This window comes from Neofelis nebulosa, chromosome 7, assembly GCF_028018385.1.
Source record: "Neofelis nebulosa isolate mNeoNeb1 chromosome 7, mNeoNeb1.pri, whole genome shotgun sequence".
Classification (NCBI taxonomy): Eukaryota; Metazoa; Chordata; class Mammalia; order Carnivora; family Felidae; genus Neofelis; species Neofelis nebulosa.
Window position 1 is genome coordinate 49941699 of NC_080788.1, and position 17868 is coordinate 49959566.

Sequence of the window (17868 nt, forward strand, 5' to 3'; positions counted from 1 at the left end):
AAGGCAGTGAACAGTCTTCTAAAGAACATCCAGAACTAGGGGGGATTCAATAAATAATTCATTACTTCCCTACCTCCACCAAAAATCTTTTCTCTCCCACTGTAAACTTGGATCTGTAAAGGGTTCAAGTCTTGGACTTTTAATCCGCCTCTTCTTAATATTCTTCCTTCTTCTCCGAAGCCAAAATACACCTATCACTTATTTGTTATTTAAGGATAAACCTCAAATTTGCTCTTTTTGGACAACGTAATTTTTAAAACTAGTAATTTACATGGTGTTTGAAGTTTTAACTGCCATTCTTTCACTTATCTATTTAAAAAATATTGAGCTAATACTATGTGTTGGACACTGTTCAGGGCACTGTGTGTGTATTGTAGTGAATAGATGGAAATCAATCCCTATACTCATGAAGTTGGGTGGGAAAAAGTGTCCCAGGTAAAGGCTGACACTCATCTCAAACAACATGAGGCAAAGGTGTGTCAAAAATTTTAAAATGAAGTTGAAAAAAATCAAATTAAAAAACCGTGACCCAAAAATCTTAAGAAATATATTCTAAGGAAATAGTTATGTGACAAAATATGTATGTGCAAAGATCTTCATCATATTATAGCACAACATTGGAAACAAGGACTAATTGAATAAATTAAATCTCAGTTGAATAAATTATAGTACATCATGTAATAGACTATTCTGAAGCCATTAAAAAGGATGCTACAGAAATGTTTCTAATTACACAGAAAGATGCTTACAATATATTAAGTGAAAGTTGCTGATTTCACAATTTTATGTGATTATCCTAAAAGTAGTTCTGAACTGGGGGCTACTTGGCCTCTCAGGGAACATTTATCAATGCCTGGAGACACTTGACTGCCACACTGGGGTGGTGCTGCCAATATCTTGTGAGTAGAGGCCAAGATCCTGATGAACATCTTACAATGCATAGGACCAGTACCCCCAACAAAGAATTATATGGTCTAAAATGACAATAGTGCTCAAGTGGAGAAACTGCTTTTAATTATATACAGCATTTAAAGAACAAATACCTTTTGGATAAATAGGGTCATGGATTTTTTTTTAAATTGTTTTTAATATTTTATTTATTTTTGACAGAGAAAGAGAGAGACAGAGCATGAGCGGGGGAGGGTCAGAGAGAGAGGGAGACACAGAATCCGAAGCAGGCTCCAGGCTCTGAGCCATCAGCACAGAGACCGATGCGGGGCTCGAACTCACAGACTGTGAGATCATGACCTGAGCCGAAGTCGGACGCTCAACCGACTGAGCCACCCAGGCGCCCGGGGTCATGGATGTTTTTAAATGTTATTTTGTTTCTTTGGATTTTGCTTTCAATGAGAATGTATTAATTTTATAATTAGAAAACAAAGTATTCTAAAATGTGATGAAGTTTGGATTTATTATCTCTGCCTGGGGATGCTTTTCTTTAAAAATTAGGGTATTTTTGTTATTTCTAATTGTACTTCTGGCTTGTGCACACCTGGCTGCCTATATCTGTGAGGCCTTGATTCTGATGGACCCAGGTTATGTTTGGTCCTGATTTATTCCCACTACAAGGGTTGATATACTCGCCTGCTTTAATAATGGGCTTTGTCCATCCAGGGAATTTATCTGTTTTGTGTTTTTAATAGCATGTTCTTAGAATCCATGGGTTATGTTCTGATTAAGTCAGAGGAGTCTGTCATCCCTCAGCACAGGTCCCAGAAAAATGAGGGTGCACAGTGAATGCCTCAACTGTTCATAACTCTACTCTGGCATATCCAATCTAGGCTCATGTCCAGAAAAGCTGGGGTATGGTTAATGGTCTCTTTTTGTTTTAATATATATTTAAGGATCTAAATGGGCTTACTAATTTAGCCACCTCTTTGTTAGCCCACCATGGAAATGAAGACTGACCATAAAATACCTAAGAAATGCTCGAATTTTATCTACAAAGAACCCAGGGCCAGTGGCATGCTAGTTTGTGGAAAGTTATTGTGATCTTTTCAGAAACTTTCTCAAGATTTTTATTACTTTGAGGGGCGCCTGGGTGGCGCAGTCAGTTAAGCGTCCGACTTCAGCCAGGTCACGATCTCGCGGTCCGTGAGTTCGAGCCCCGCATCAGGCTCTGGGCTGATGGCTCCGAGCCTGGAGCCTGTTTCCGATTCTGTGTCTCCCTCTCTCTCTGCCCCTCCCCCGTTCATGCTCTGTCTCTCTCTGTCCCAAAAATAAATAAAAAACGTTGAAAAAAAAATTAAAAAAAAAAAAAGATTTTTATTACTTTGAATGTGCATGTTTTATGCACCAGGGAATTAACTGTCTCCATTCTTTTTAATTGAAAGTCATATTACCTTAGCAGGACAAGTATTATCAAGTAGGCAAGGTAGAGCATGTATTTTCTCTTTCACTGGACTCCTTATTTTCCAACTAGAGCCTACATGCTATAAAAAGCGTCTTGAAATTTGTTTATCGTTCTTGTAACTTAACCGCTTATTGAGGGCCTAAGAATGTGTATACACTTCATTTGATCACATCAAACGTTCTCACCCCCAAATAAGGCATACAATTAATTCATTAGTAGATGATTTGTTTCCATGGGTAAGTGCCAGTTTTTGATGATTTCATCAATACTTTCACCACAGTAATTTATTTCCCATTTAATCAGTGTTTAAATTGAACTGGAATCAGGCAGAAAAACAACAACACAGTTTTGTATAATACAGGAGCAAGTGGAAAAGTCATAGGACTTTATCATTAGAAGCCTCATTGTAGAAGCACAGATGGGTTAGGAGATGTTAACAAAAATGTGTCCAAGAATAAATCCTCTATGAGCACTGTATTAATTCCCAAGGCTTCATGACAATTTTGCATTAGTTATTCTAAGTTTTGTTATACTTTATACAGATCCAGGTAGAAATCCTATACACTGAGCAACCGTGAAGGCACTTCTTGTCATGCTGCATTTAACTTAAATGATTAGATAGTTTAGAAAGGCGTTTCTTCCTAAATTTGTCTAGGTGCTAAGTTCAATAGTTAGTGATTGTCTCTCTGTGCCTCTCCAAGCCAGTGTTGTTGAAGTATGGGTTTCCCTTGGGGAAAGATGGGCTACCTTGGAAAACTGATTTTCAGATAGAAGCCTGTCTACAAAAGTTTCTGGATTAAGAATTGTAGTTACTGGGTTTGCTTTCTTAAAACTGCTGAGAGAGAGGATATACATATAGTGTTCTTCAGGTAAGGGACTTCTTGATATGTAGACATTTGTTAACTGCCGAAGTTTTTGTCTTAGGATTTTTTTCTTCTTCCTCCTCAAGTCATTGCAAATACCGTTGAAGTCTCCCCTTTCACACGGTCACCCCATTTCCCTCCTTCCATCCCCAGAGAACCACTATTCCCAAGTGGTTTTTACACGTCTTTAAACTTTTAAAAGTGGTCTCATACTGAAGGCATCCTATTATATAATACATTTTTGCACTAAACATTTTTATTACATCCATGTTCTGCACACATGTAGATTTTGTTGATTTAAATGATGTATAATATACCATTGAGGAAATTTACCACAATTTGTTATCCATTACCCTATTGAGGGAAATTTAAACAAATGTTCACTTTTCATTATTACAAAAAACTTTACCAATTGTTTGTATCATTTTTCTGGGATGTGAATTTGAGACTGTCTATGAAGCCTGTGCTTTCCTCACTATATCAGATTGACTCTCAAGTAGATTTCTGTTATAATCCAGTTTGATGCAGTAGCACACATTGCTAATGGATTTAATGTCTAAGGCTAAAATGTAGAAGTACGGTAGCCACTAGCCACATGTAGTTACTGGGTCCTTGAAATGTGGCTAGTGCAAATTATGATGTGCTCTAAGTATAAAATACCTACTAGATTTTGATCGAAAACAGAATGTACAATACCTCGTTAAATTTTGGGCATTCCAGTGTTTTGGGTACATTAGATACATTGGGTTAAGTTAATATATAAAAATTAATTTCCTCTGTTTTTACTTTATTGACGTGGCCTCTAGGAAATTTAATTACATACATGGCTGTTGGACAAGTGGTGGTAAGCAATTACTTAGGCTAAAGTGGAATCTGTACTTCTAGGTGCCAGGTGGAGGCAGTAGAGAGTTGCTAGAATCAGAATTCTGGGTAGAGTGGCACTGCATAGAGGTGCTGCGCTGTCAGGCTGAGCAGCTCAGACAGGCCAACTGTCTGCAAAAGGGTTAAATGGAGCTGAAGCCAGTAAGGATCCAGGGGTTAGATTCTGGACCCAGATTGAGAGGGATTGCAGCCAAGTCAATTTAGAGAACACAGAGCTGCTTTAAAAATGAAAGCTCTAATATAGCACAGCTTTGAAGTCACAGTTCTACTGGGCACCGGACTCCGTGAACTCAGTCAAGTTATTTGACTTATGCAAGTCTCAGTTCTCACATATGTAAATTGGGGATGAGAGCACTTATTTTTTTGGTTGGTCCATGTAAAGAGCTTATCACATACACTGCATGTTTGCTATTATCATCATCTGTTTTAATGATTCATTGAGAAAGCATAAGAAATGGTATCTCTTTTTGAAGCAGTAGACTCAGGCTGTAGGTATTACCATACAAAGGTTTAAAATTACCCATATACAGCTCAACATGAAGTTCTCTCATCTGAGAAGTGATACATTACAGTTCTTACTATCTTATCTCTTGCCAGGCAAGAGCCTTAAATTCATTTCTTTTTCTCGCTTGAAGCTGGTGTAATGCATACATTTGTTCACCACAGAAGTTTCCCAGTTCTGTGTTAAGCAATCATTAGGGATGCAGAGATTAGTGAAATGTGACTAAAATACTTAAAGTTAGGTGAAAGAGATAGAGGGCTGTTACTTAGCTAGGATACAATGTGATGGGAACCAAAGTTGATTTATGAGAAAGTAATTAATTCCATGTGGAGAGTGCAGAGGGCTTCCATGATGGTGTTGAAAAGTGGAGGACATTATGGAGCTAGTCATTATTCTATTCGATAAATTCCGCAGTCTCTCAAGGTTCAGTATCCTTGATCTTTACCAGTGATCTCCATCACCCACCATCAAAATATCACCACAGAGCACATTGCCAATAGAAAATGCTCCATTTTCAAGACATGAGCTCTGATTTTCTTCACAGCACTGTCCAACCTTGACCAGTCTTCATTCATGCAGTGGTCTCTAATGTGGAATATGTCGATTTGGGGGCTTTGCTTTGCAGTTCAAAGGGGTTCAGAAAGAAAACATTAAAGCTTTTATTTATATTTAGCTTTTAATCAACCTTTTATAATATGTATTTTTTGTGTATTCTTTATAACTACACAATTAGTACAGCAATATAAGTAAACATGCATATTTTGATACTGAGCAAAATTTAGTGATGAGGTACACATCATCAAAGGCATCTATAGACAACTAATATATTATTCATAATTTGTGTTTTTTTAGTAAAAGAAACCCAACTTACACTAAGGTTATGAAGAGGTCATTTATTGGAGCTCTGTAAAGACCAGGTGTGTAGTTAGTCTCAGTATGTGGGGTCCACGCTGCACTGATATTAGAGTGCCTTCACTCTGTTTCTCAGCTCTTTGTGTTGGACAAGATGGTAAATACTACATTCACACTATTCCAACTTAATGCCTAGTAGGAAAGTACTTTGAGAAAATGCCCAGAGTAGACTGATTCATTCATATATCGATACAGAAACCAACCAGACCAATCATTGAGGTCAGTGGGAATAGAATATTCTTTCCATGGGAATCACATGGTAAAGGTTTAACCCCATCAAAGGGTAAGGAGATAGAGCAGTGGGCAAATAGGACACGTAGCAGCCTAGATTAGGGTGAGACTGATTACTTCAGGACAGGTTTCATGCAAAGGGTAACTTTTCCTAAAATTGTAAGCAGCCCTGAGAAACTCAAGTAAGGTGTTGGGCTCATTCCTCAGCTGAGGAAAGTTTTATGTAAAATTTATATAAAAATGACCCCAAGTCTAGGCAAACATAGTTTCTAATACCCCCAAGTTACAAAAAGGCAGAGAAATAATTTCTCTTTCTTTAGAGCTGCCAGTGTGCTTTCTCTGAGTGTGTCTTAGGGTGTTAAGTTATAGGCTTTGTGGTTAGAGTGGCTTTGTTTTCACCTTGACTCTACTCCACACTAGCTGTGTATATGCTGGACAAATGTCAGAATCTCTTATCATCTGTACTTTCTTGGCATAATCTTTGTTTGGAAATTAGAGTATGCAGTTTAGTTCCTAGTACTTAATAAATAGGAACTATTATATTGATGCTGCTAATGCTATTGTTTTCCTTTTCAAACAGTTTGGCCAGATTGCTATAGTTAAGGATACAGGGCTGATTCATATTTAGAAATTTCATAAATCCCCATATAGTCTGGTATGTAGTAGATGTTCAATAAATACTTTTGAATGATGAATGAGTTTATGAAGTTAGCTTATTTTGTTTCAAATCATTCCCAAAGGCTCTATTACGAAATGCTGCTCGGACTTTCAGCTCTACCAAGGGAAAAATTATTCTTTCAACAAAAAAACTATCTCTCAGTGTTTTTCCTCTAGCTTCTGATGTGTGAACCAACATTACAGGGAAACTTTTCATTGTACTGGGATTTCAGCACTGGCTTTGTGCTTAAGTGGCTTTGTGCTTAAGTATAGAATTTTTCAGGGATTATTCTACTGCTTTGTAAAAATATTTTGATCTTTTTTCCCCCCAACATTAGCACAAAAAGCCCCTGAATGAACTGTTCTCATTGACTTTTCATAGGCTTTTCCCCACTATGGAAGGGATAAAAAGGCTGATGTGGCCAGGGATTGTGTGTGCTGCTTGAGAGAATAATTTGGGAATAAGGGTTGTGAGTTTTCTCAGCCCAACTTTGGACTACCATGACATTGGTAGTGTGCAAGCAGTTGCCATGGAAAACAGTTATTTAAAAAGACAGGCTGTTCTTTTGGGAAGTAGTGATGGAGAGTAAAGTGGTATACATTTGCCCATATACTGATGAGAAACTCATTTTTGATCACCTTTATTTGCCCAAGAATCTGGCATATTGGAAGCTTTTACCCACAGGAAAACAAAATGGAACCTTCCCAAAATACTATCAGAATTCCAGCCTCAGAAAGTTATTATGGAATCATCAGGGCTTTCATCTCAGACCCCAAACTGCATGCTTACCAGAGACAGAACAATGATACTGGAAGGGCTGGCTAACTGCCAAGAAAATGCACCTGTCACCTTGATTTTGAGAGTAAAAAAGACAAATCAAGTTGGTAATTTTTGGGCTAATTATTACCGACTACAACCAAAGTCACTTTGGACTTCTTTTAAAGATCGGAAACGGGGCGCCTGGGTGGCGCAGTCGGTTAAGCGTCCGACTTCAGCCAGGTCACGATCTCGCGGTCCGTGAGTTCGAGCCCCGCGTCGGGCTCTGGGCCGATGGCTCGGAGCCTGGAGCCTGTTTCTGATTCTGTGTCTCCCTCTCTCTCTGCCCCTCCCCCGTTCATGCTCTGTCTCTCTCTGTCCCAAAAATAAATAAATAAAAAAAAAAAAAAAAAAAAAGTTGAAAAAAAAATTAAAAAAAAAAAAAAGATCGGAAAGATTCTACTAGGGGCAAGGAAGCTTGATCCAGTACTTACAGATGCAGTCCCTCAGTCCAGGCACTGACCAAGGTGGAAAAGACTGAATAAATTGAAAATAATGCAGGCGATGTGACATTATTCAATATTAGGATTCAAGAGTGATGTCACCAAAATGGTGGTGTAGGAGACCCCAGCCTCTGTTCCCCAACAAGTATCAACAATTAGACAGTTATTCATGAATACCAACAGCTCTGAGAAAGCTCTGGAACCCACTTAAGAAACATTACCAACACAGTACAATAAAAATTTGAGACTAACTGCAAAAAAGGAGGCAGGACAACAGCTTCATTTTGCCTGCATCACCCTATTCCCTAAGGTGGCATTGCTTAGCACCAAGAGTCAACTTCTCAGCTAGGAAGAGTTCTCCTCCCTTAGAGAGTGAGGGACCAGCTTCCCCAGCCTTTCAAAGGCACCACAAGAAGATCCTGCATTGGTTTTGCCACTCCCAACTGGCAAAATTGAAATGTATAGAGATGGCTAGGAACAAGGAAGAAAAGCAAAAGCTGCATGTACAAGCTACACAGCACGAGTGGTGGTGACTCCCCAAGACCTGCTCTGCAGACAAATCTGGTAGCTTTCACCACCAAAGAAAGTAATAGCCAGCACAGCTGCTATGGACTCTTTGAAGATTTCACTGCCTTTTGTCTCACAGATATTTCCCCTCACTGGTTCCAGCTGCCTGAGTCCCTCTCTTCTCTTAACCTCTCCCCTAGCCCTTTCTGGAGTCCAGAAGCTGTACTGGCAGCCATTCCAGACCTTGGTGGCTGTGTGAGTGCAAGAAGCCAGCCTAGATTCCTGTGAATGTCTCCCCACTGTTGTGTGCACACTCAGGGCTAGCCCTTCTAGCTATGCACCGGCCTGACCCCCATTATTGTCTTTCAGTGCAGGACACATGTCGCAGGGGAGACTGTGCAGCCAGGGGAGAGCACACCAACAGTCATGGTCTCCCAGACACTTGCGGTTTCAGATAAAATGCTATCTTCCATTACTAGCTTGCACCACTTCCATTACTAGCTTGCACCTGTACCTAGTCTGTCCAGCTGCACACCTGCATGGGCCTGGCCAGACACCTCATAACTGGTCTCCACTGCCATGCACACATTTTGAGACCCAGCAGCCAGCTGGTTCATGATATCCAGGGCACCTGCAGCTACTAGCATGCCCACATTTGGCCCTAGCCTTTGCTGCCTTCCTTGGCTCCCACTACCATATGTGTGTCTGCAACTTGCCCTTGACACTATATAGGCACCTGCAGTTGGCCTCCACACTTCAGTGTGTGCACATCACCAGCTCCAGCCACCACTGCTGCCTACTCTGATCCATAGCTGGTGGACCAGGAGGTACCACTGAGGACTCTAATAGCCCTTGCAGCCAGTGCAGACACCAATAATGCTTATAAAACCATGCAGTTTTTGATGATCTGCACCCTAGCAGCTTCAGTAGAGGGACAACACACTCCCCCAGACCCAGTGCTGCCACATGCCCCTGCACTTGGTACTCTGCACCACCAGAGCCAGGGTCACAACATGCTCCAGTGTGCCCTTACCCACAGGTGAAAGTCTTCCCTTACAAAAGACTTAGTTGAGAAAATCTGGAAAAGATGACTGCTTCAAATGTTCAGACACCTATGCAAAGCTACAGGGTTCAAAAACAATCAGGGAAACAGGACTCCATCAAAAGATTACAGTAAACCTCCACTAACTGGTGCCAAAGAAGTGGAGATACAGGGTTTTTCTAATAGAGAATTCAAAATAATTATTCTAGATGCTCGAAGAGCTACAAGAGAACACAGATAAACAATTCAATGATATCAGGAATACAAAAACAAAATGAGAAGTTCCACAAAGGGAAACTAAAGTTCCAAACATAAATTTTGGAGCTAAAGAATATAACTGAACTGAAAATTCAATAGAAAGTTTCAACATCATACTTGAAAAGAATGAATCAATGAGCTTGAAAACAGACGAATTGTAAGTATCTATTGAAAACATCCCATCACAGGAGCAAAAAGGAAAAGAAAAAAAAAAAAAAAAAAAAAAGGAATGAAGGAGTTGTAGACCAAGATGTCAATGTAGAAGGATCCTGAACTCACCTCCTGCCATGGAGATACCAAGTCTACAGTTACATATATAATAGTTTCCTGTAGAATAAAACTGCAACTCCTACATATCAAGTGAATGAGGAAAAAAAAAAACACATTGAAATGAGTAGGAGAGTATGACACAAACTTGCCATAAACCCCATCCCTGGCGTGGTGACCCACAATCAGGAATGAACTCTTAACTTTGAGACTTTCCCTGAGAATGAAGTGTTTGAAGTTGGAACCACAACTTTTAATACCTGCAACTGAGAGACAGGCGCCCAAACACCTAGCTTTGAAAGCCAATGGGACTTGCACCCACAAGATTCACAAGGCTATAGTGAACGGAGAACCAGTTCTTAAAGGGCTTGGGCAGGGAACCCCCAAAGCCTCAGACACTAAATGCACACCTCCCCCTACTCTCTGCATCCTTGTATGTCAGAGTGAGCTCCAACAGACACAGAATGTGCTTAAGAAATTGGAAAGGGAGAAACCACAAACTTGAGCTATAGCACCACCTCTTGGAATATACAAGACATGTTTCTAATAGCCAGCATGATGAATGTAAGAACCAAAGTGTAAAAGCTTTGTTAAGGAGGTGTCTGCTACTTTAAATGCAAAAGCAGCAGCACATAACTATGAACAATATGAAAAATCAAGGAAATGTGTTATCACAAAAAATAACACTCTAGCAACTGAACTCAAAGGCATGGGATAATGTGTTCTAACTTATGAAATCAAAATAGCTATTAAAAAATTCACTGAGTTACAAGAAAATCCAAAGGCAATTCAATGAAATCAGGAATAAAATTAATGAACTCAAGGAGTTTTTTTACCAAAGGGACTGAAATTTTATATTTATTTATAAATATATAAAATATGAACATTTATATAAATATATATAAACCCATTAAAACATAAATGTAAAATTTATGTACACACAAACTGCAAAAATTACAGAGCTGAAAAATTCAGTGAATGAGATGAAGAACGCAATATAGAGCATGTGTAGCAGGGCAGACCAGATGGAAAAAGTAACTTGGAGGAAGGAATATAGAACAAATACAGTTGGAAGAAGAAAGGGAACTAAGATTTAAAATAGTGGAGAAAGTCTACAAGAGCCATCAGTTTCCATCAGAATGGGAAAATTCTGAGTAATTGGGGTTCCAGAAGAGAAGATAAGAAAAGAAGGTGACAGAGTTTATTTAAAGAAATAATAGCTGACAATTTGCCAAACTTGGGGAAGGAAGTGGACATAGAAGTTGATGAAACTAATACAACATCCTATTCAATGCAAAAATTATTCAGGGCAAAAAACTTCTCCAAGACCATTATATAGGAACTGTAAAAAATCAATGATAAAGAATGAATTTTAAAGGCAGTCAGAGGAAAAAAAAAAAAAAAAAGTAACCTACAAAGGAACCCAATTAGGATATCGCAGACTTCTCAGTAGAAATTCTACAACTCAGCAGAGAGTGGAGTAACATTCAAAATGTGGGAAAATAAAAACTGCCAGCTAAGAATACTTTATACAGCAAAGTTATCCTTCTGCTCTGAAAGAGAAATAAAAGGCCTTTCCAGACACAAACCAAGGGAATTCACTACCAGGCTTGCCATGTAAGAAATGCTTAAAGGAGCTCTTTAAGATGAAATGAATACACTCATCAGCCACATGAAAACATGAAAATACACAAAATACTGGTAAAGGTGAAAATAGAAAAATGTACCTCTATGTTAGGATGGTGTGTTTATCACTTAACTGTAGTATAAAAGTTAAAGGCAAAAACTAGTAAAAATAACTATAAATTGTTAACAAATACATGACCTAAGAAGAGGTAAATTGTAACAACATTAGTATAAAAGGAAGGAGCAAAAAGGTGGAGCCATTCTAGGTCTTCAAAGATATGTTGCTATCAGTGTAAAATACACTGTTTTATGTAACTTACAATGTAATGACAAAGCAAAAATCTTATGGTATATCCACAAAAGACAAATAAAGGGGAAACTGAGCATACCACCATGGGAATTAACATATGAAAGTAGGTAGAGACAGAGGGGAAAAAACAGTGGAAATACAAAACAAACACAAATTGACAACATGAAGAAAGTTGGAAAATCTACAAATCTGTGGAAACCATACATTCCTGAACAACCATTGGATCAAAGAAGAAATAAAAAGAGAAATCAAAACGAATGAAAATAGAAATAAAACTTAACAAAATTATGGGATGTTGCAAAACCAGCTCTGAAGGGAAGTTCATAGTGATAAATACATACATTAAGAAATTTAAAAAAACCCAAGTTAAAAAAAAATTCTAACTTTATACCTCAAGCACTAGAAAACTAACAAATTGCCCAGAGTTAGAAGGAAGTAAATAATAAAGATCAGAGTAGAAATAAATGAAATAGAGGCCAGGAAAACAATAAAGATCAATGAAAGTAAGAGCTGGCTTATCAAAAGATAAAAAAAGTTAATAAACCTTTAACAAGAGTAAGAAAAAAGGAGGTGAATACTCAAAGTCAGAAATGAAAGACAAGAAACAGTAACTGACACTACAGAAACACATAGGATCATAAGAGACAATTAAAAACAATTATGTGTCAATAAAATAGATAATCTACAAGAACCAGGAAGAAATAGCAAGCATGAACAGACCAATAATGAGTAAGGAAATTAAATTAGTAATCAAAAACTTCCCAACACAGAGAACCCCAGGACCAAATAGCTTCACAGGTGAATTCTGCTCAACATTCAAAAAATAATTGCCAATCCTTGTCAAAATTTTCCAAAAAATTGAAGAGGAGGGAACACTTCCAAACTCATGAGACCAGCATTACACTAATACAAAAGCTAAATAAGAACACTACAAGAAAACTATGGATCAATATCCCTGGTAAACATAGATGCAAAAATTCTCAATAAAATATTAGCAGACTGAACTTAAGGACTCATTAAAAGACCACAGACGAGAGGCAAAAATCAACATGGTGGAGTAGAAAGATCCTGAGCTCCTTCCTTCCCCCTACCTGACACACCAAAATCTCCAACTACACATAGAACGGTGTTTGACAACAAATTGAAGATTAGCAGCACACATCATACACACCTAAGGATATAAAGAAAAAAATTGTCAAGCCAGGTAGAAGGGGCAAAGGAGTGGTTTAGTCAAGACCCGCTCCTCCAGCATGTGATACACAAGTGGGAGGCATAGCACAACCATAGAGGCCCTCCTTGAGGAACAAGCATTCCCAACTCTACATTGAGTTCCACACCTGGGAGTCTTGTACAGGGAAGATGAATCCTCATAATTTCTGGGTTTGAAAACTAATAGGGCTTTTGTTTGAGAGAGCCAGAGGTCAGTAGGAAATGGAGACTGCTTTTAAAGGATGTACACACAATCTTACTCTCTCCAAGTCCTGGTGTAGAGACTACAGTTTGAAAATCACCTGGGTTACATGTGAAGAGGATCCAGTGACTAATTTAAGGATGTGGGCTAGAGGGTTAGGGTTCTGTTGGAACATACTCTGGGCATGGAAGCATTGGTGGGCACCTTTGTCACTTCCCTTCTAACTAGCTGGACTAGTGCTAGCAGTACCATTTCTGACACTATCTATTGTGCTTGCACTGCTTACTCTGCCCTGGTTTTCCCATGCCGTACCATGCACACACTGCCCACCTGTCTCAGGGCCCCTCCCACCAGGGAGCTCACTGCCCTGCTGGGTGGCCTCTGCCAGTACCAGAGACACTCTCAAGTGCCTCTGGTCTGGAACAGCCAGCTTCACCCACCAGAACACCTGTAACACACACAGCCAGGCCTCACAGCAAGCCATGCCAGAGGCCTGCCCTATCCACCATATGCCTACAACTCTTGCAGCCAGGCTTTATAGAAAGTCAAGCCAGGGGCCAGCACTACACACCAGTACCACTGTAACAAAGTTGGGCCTCTCAGGGTGGAATCCATTCCTGCTTATCAGTATAGAGCTGTTGTCAGTCACAGGTAGACTATGCAGTCATATTTCCTCTGCTGTGGGACAACATTACACATCACTGAGTCTGAAAAATAGCAGCCCAGCCATAACAGCAGGGTGCATGCAGCTCATACAAGTGCCACTCCTGGGGCACCTAGCTTGGGGGAATGGGGGGTACTAGCCTACTGGGCCCCACAGGATACCTTATACATAAAGCCACTTCTTTAAGATCAGGAGATGTAACTGATTTACTTAACACATAGAAACAGAGCTACCAAATGAGACAGAGCAATATTCTCCAAACAGAAAGTCCAAGACAAACACTAGAAAAACAACTAAATAAAATGGAGATAAGCAAATCAAGAATTCAAAGTAATGGTTATAAAGATGCTCAGTAAACTCAAGAGACTAAGTGAGCACAGTGAGAACTTCAGCAAAGAGATAGAAAATATAAAAAGAACCAATCGCAGATGAAGAACCCAATAATCGAAATGAAAAGTATACTAGAATCAACCGAAGATTAGGTGATGCAGAAGAAGCCATCAGTGATCTGGAAGATAGGGTAGTGGAAATCACTACCCTGAACATCAAAAAGAAGAATAAGAAAGATGAAGATAATTTAAGAGACCTTTGGACAATATCAAGCATATTAACATTTATATCGTAAGGGCCCAGAAAGAGAAGAAAAAGGGACAGAAAACTCATTTGATAAAATAGTGTCTGAAAAGTTCCCTAACCTGGTGGAAGAAACAACTGTTCAAGTGCAGGAAGCACAGAGATCCCAAATACGATGAACCCAATCAGACCCACACCAAGACATATTATAATCAGAGTGCTAACAGTTAAAGAGAATCTGAAAAGTAGCAAAAGAAAAACTGGTTTTTCTTCTTAGGAACCCCCTAAGACCTGTTTTTCAGAAGAAAATTTCAGGACAGGAGGTAGTGGCATTATATATTCAAAGTGCTGAAAGAAATTAACTTAAAGCAAGAATTCTCTACCTGGGAAGGTTATCATGCAGTATGAAGGAGAGGTAAGTAATTTTTTGGACAAATAAAAACTAAAGCAGTTTGTCAACAACAAACCAGCTATACCAGAGATGTTAAAGGGATTTCTTTAAAAGGAAAAGAAAGGCCATAAATAGAAATAAAAAATTATGAGAGAAAAAAATCTCACTGGCAAAAGATAATGTAGTAAAGGTAGTGGTACATGCACCTACATAGCTGGTATGTAAGTTAAAGAAAAATGTAGCAAAATCATCTAGACTTATAGGTCAAGAGACTCACAAAGTAAGACGTAAAATATGACATCAAAAACAAAACGTTGTGTGTGTGGGGGGGTAAGTAACAATATTATGCTTTTAGAATATTCTCGAACTGGGGATCAGTTGGTTAAGTATCCGACTCTTGATTTTGGTTCACGTCATGATCTCACAGTTTGTGGGGTCAAGTGCTCTATCTGTGCTGACAGCATGGAGCCTGCTTGGGATTCTCTGTCTCCCTCTCTCTCAGCCCCTCCCCTGCTCTTGTGTCCTCTCACGAAATAAGTAAATAAACATTAAAAAACAAGAATGTGCTTGAATTTAAGTGACCATCAACTTAACATGGACTGTTAAATACACAGAATGTTACATATGAAACTTATGGTACCACAAATCACAAAGGTACACAAAAAATTTAAAAAATGAATAAAAATATAACAGTAAGGAAAGTCACTAAATTATAAGGCAAGAAAGCAAGAAGAAACCATGGAAAGAAATTGAAGAAGACACAAAGAAATGGCAAGACATTCCATGCTTATGGATAAGACAAATATTTTTAAACTGTCCATGAAAACAATGTATCCATTGAATGTAATCTCTATCAAAATAACACCAGCATTCTTCACAGGTGTAGGACAAACACTTCTAGAAATTGTATGGAACCACAAAGACTCCAAGTAGCCAAAGTCACGTTGAAAAAGAAAACCAAAGCTGGAGGCATCACAATTTAAATCACAGTAATTTAAAGTACTGACCATAAAGATATTTGGCTGAAGAAAAGAATGGAAGAACTCAGTAAGACCTTCAATTAAGAGACAGCATCACACAGCACCTGGGTGGCTCAGTCAAGCATCCAACTTTGGCTCAGGTCATGATCTCACTGTTCCTCAGTTGAAGCCCCATGTCAGGCTGTGTGCTGACAGCTCAGTTTGGAGCCTGTTTCAGATTCTGCGTCTCCCTCTCTCTCTCTGCCCCTCCCCGACTTGCACTTGGTGTCTCTCTAAAATAAACCCTAAAAAATTTTTAAAAAGAGACTAATATTAAAAAGAACCCGTAAGAGTTAAGAATAACTGTAATAAACACACTAGTGGGAACCAATAGATTAGGGGATGCAGAAGAATGGTTCAGCTATCTAGAAGACAGGGTAAGGAAAGGCACACAACTGAAAAGGAAATAGAGAAAAGAATTTTTAAAAATGAGGATAGATTGAGATTTCTTGGGCCATATCAAATGAACATTCACATTATAGGGATTCCTGAAGAACAGAAAGGAAGGTATAGCAAAGTTATTTGAAGAAATAATAACTGAAAATTCCCTAACCTTAGGAGGGAAATATACATTCAAGTCCAGGAAGCACAGAGATTTCCTAAGAAAATGAACCCAAGGCGCTCAACACAATAGCACATGATAATTAAAAATGTTAATAATTAAAAGGTGAAAGAATAAAGATAATCTTAAAAAAATTTTTTTAATGTTTATTTTTAAGAGAGAGACAGAGTGTGAGCGGGGTAGTGACAGAGAGGTAGAGGGAGACCCACAATCCGAAGAAGGCTCTAGGTTCTGAGCTGTCAGCACAGAGCCTGACACAGGGTTCGAACTCACAGACAGTGAGATCATGACCTGAGCCAAAGTCAGGGACTTAACTGACTGAGTCACCCAGGCGCCCCCAAAGAGAGAATCTCTTAAAAGCAGCATAAGAGAGACAAAAACTTACGTATTAGGGAAAACCTGTAAGACTAGGAGCCTATTTTTCAGCAGAAACTTTCCAAGCCACAAGGAAGGGATACATTCAAATTGCTGAAAGGAAAAACCTACCATCAAGAGTACTCTGCCTGGCAGGCTTGTCACCCAGATTTTAAGGAGAGAAAAAGAGTTTCCCACCAAATAAAAGATAAAGAAGTTTATCATCACTAAACCAGGCTTACAAGAAATATTACAGGGATTTCTTTAAGTGGAAATGGCCATAATTAGACCTAAGGAAAATATGAATAAAAAGATATAAAATTTAACAACATATACATGAAATGTGGAGAAGGGAGTAAAAAGGCAAGAGAAGGGGAAGAAGAAGTTTTTTTTTTAAAGAATGTGTTTGAATTTAAATGATCAAATTATTATAGACTGTTCTTTACTTAATATGTTACACACAAACCTCATGTAACCACAAACCCAAAACCTATGATCAACCAAAAATGAGAAATAAAGCCAAATAAAACTCTGTAGATATTCACTGATCACCAAGAGAGCAAGACAAGAAAGGAACAAAGAACTATAAAAACAACTAGAAAACAAATTTAAAAAAATGGCACTAAGTACATACTTATCAATAATTACTTTAAATGTAAATGGCCTACATGCTCCAATCTGAAAGACATGGAGTGGTGGAATGGATAAAAACAACAAGACCCATATATGTGTTCCCTGTAAGAAACTCACTGCAGATCTAAAGAGGCATACAGACTCAAAGTGAAGGAATGGAAAAATATTCACCATGCAAAGGCAGCAGAAAAAAAATCTAGGGTAGCAATACTTTTAGCAGACAAAATAGACTTTTAGACAAAGATTCTAACAATAGACAAAGAAGGGTATTACATAATGATAAGGGGATCAGGCCAACAAGAGGATATAACAATTGCAAATACCTACACACCCAACACTGGAGCACCTAAATATATAAAGCAAATATTAATGGACATAAAAAGAGAAATTGATAGTAATACAATAATAGTAGAGGACTTTAACACTCCATTCACATCAATGGATAGACCATCCAGACAGAAAATCAGTAAGGAAACAAGGCCTTTCAATGACACATTGGACCAAATATTTATGTAACACTCCATCTAAAAACAACAGAATACACATTATTTTCAAGTGCCATAGAATGTTCTCCACAATAGATCAGTTATT

General features: G+C 38.5%; 1 long non-coding RNA gene across 1 annotated transcript; it reads left to right on the plus strand.

Moving 5' to 3' along the window:
- The first annotated feature begins 2264 nt into the window (after positions 1-2264).
- Positions 2265-6438, plus strand: LOC131516536 (uncharacterized). The gene is made up of 2 exons (XR_009264131.1): positions 2265-5777; positions 5810-6438. It is a non-coding gene; the product is annotated as an uncharacterized LOC131516536 (long non-coding RNA).
- The last annotated feature ends 11430 nt before the right edge of the window (positions 6439-17868 follow it).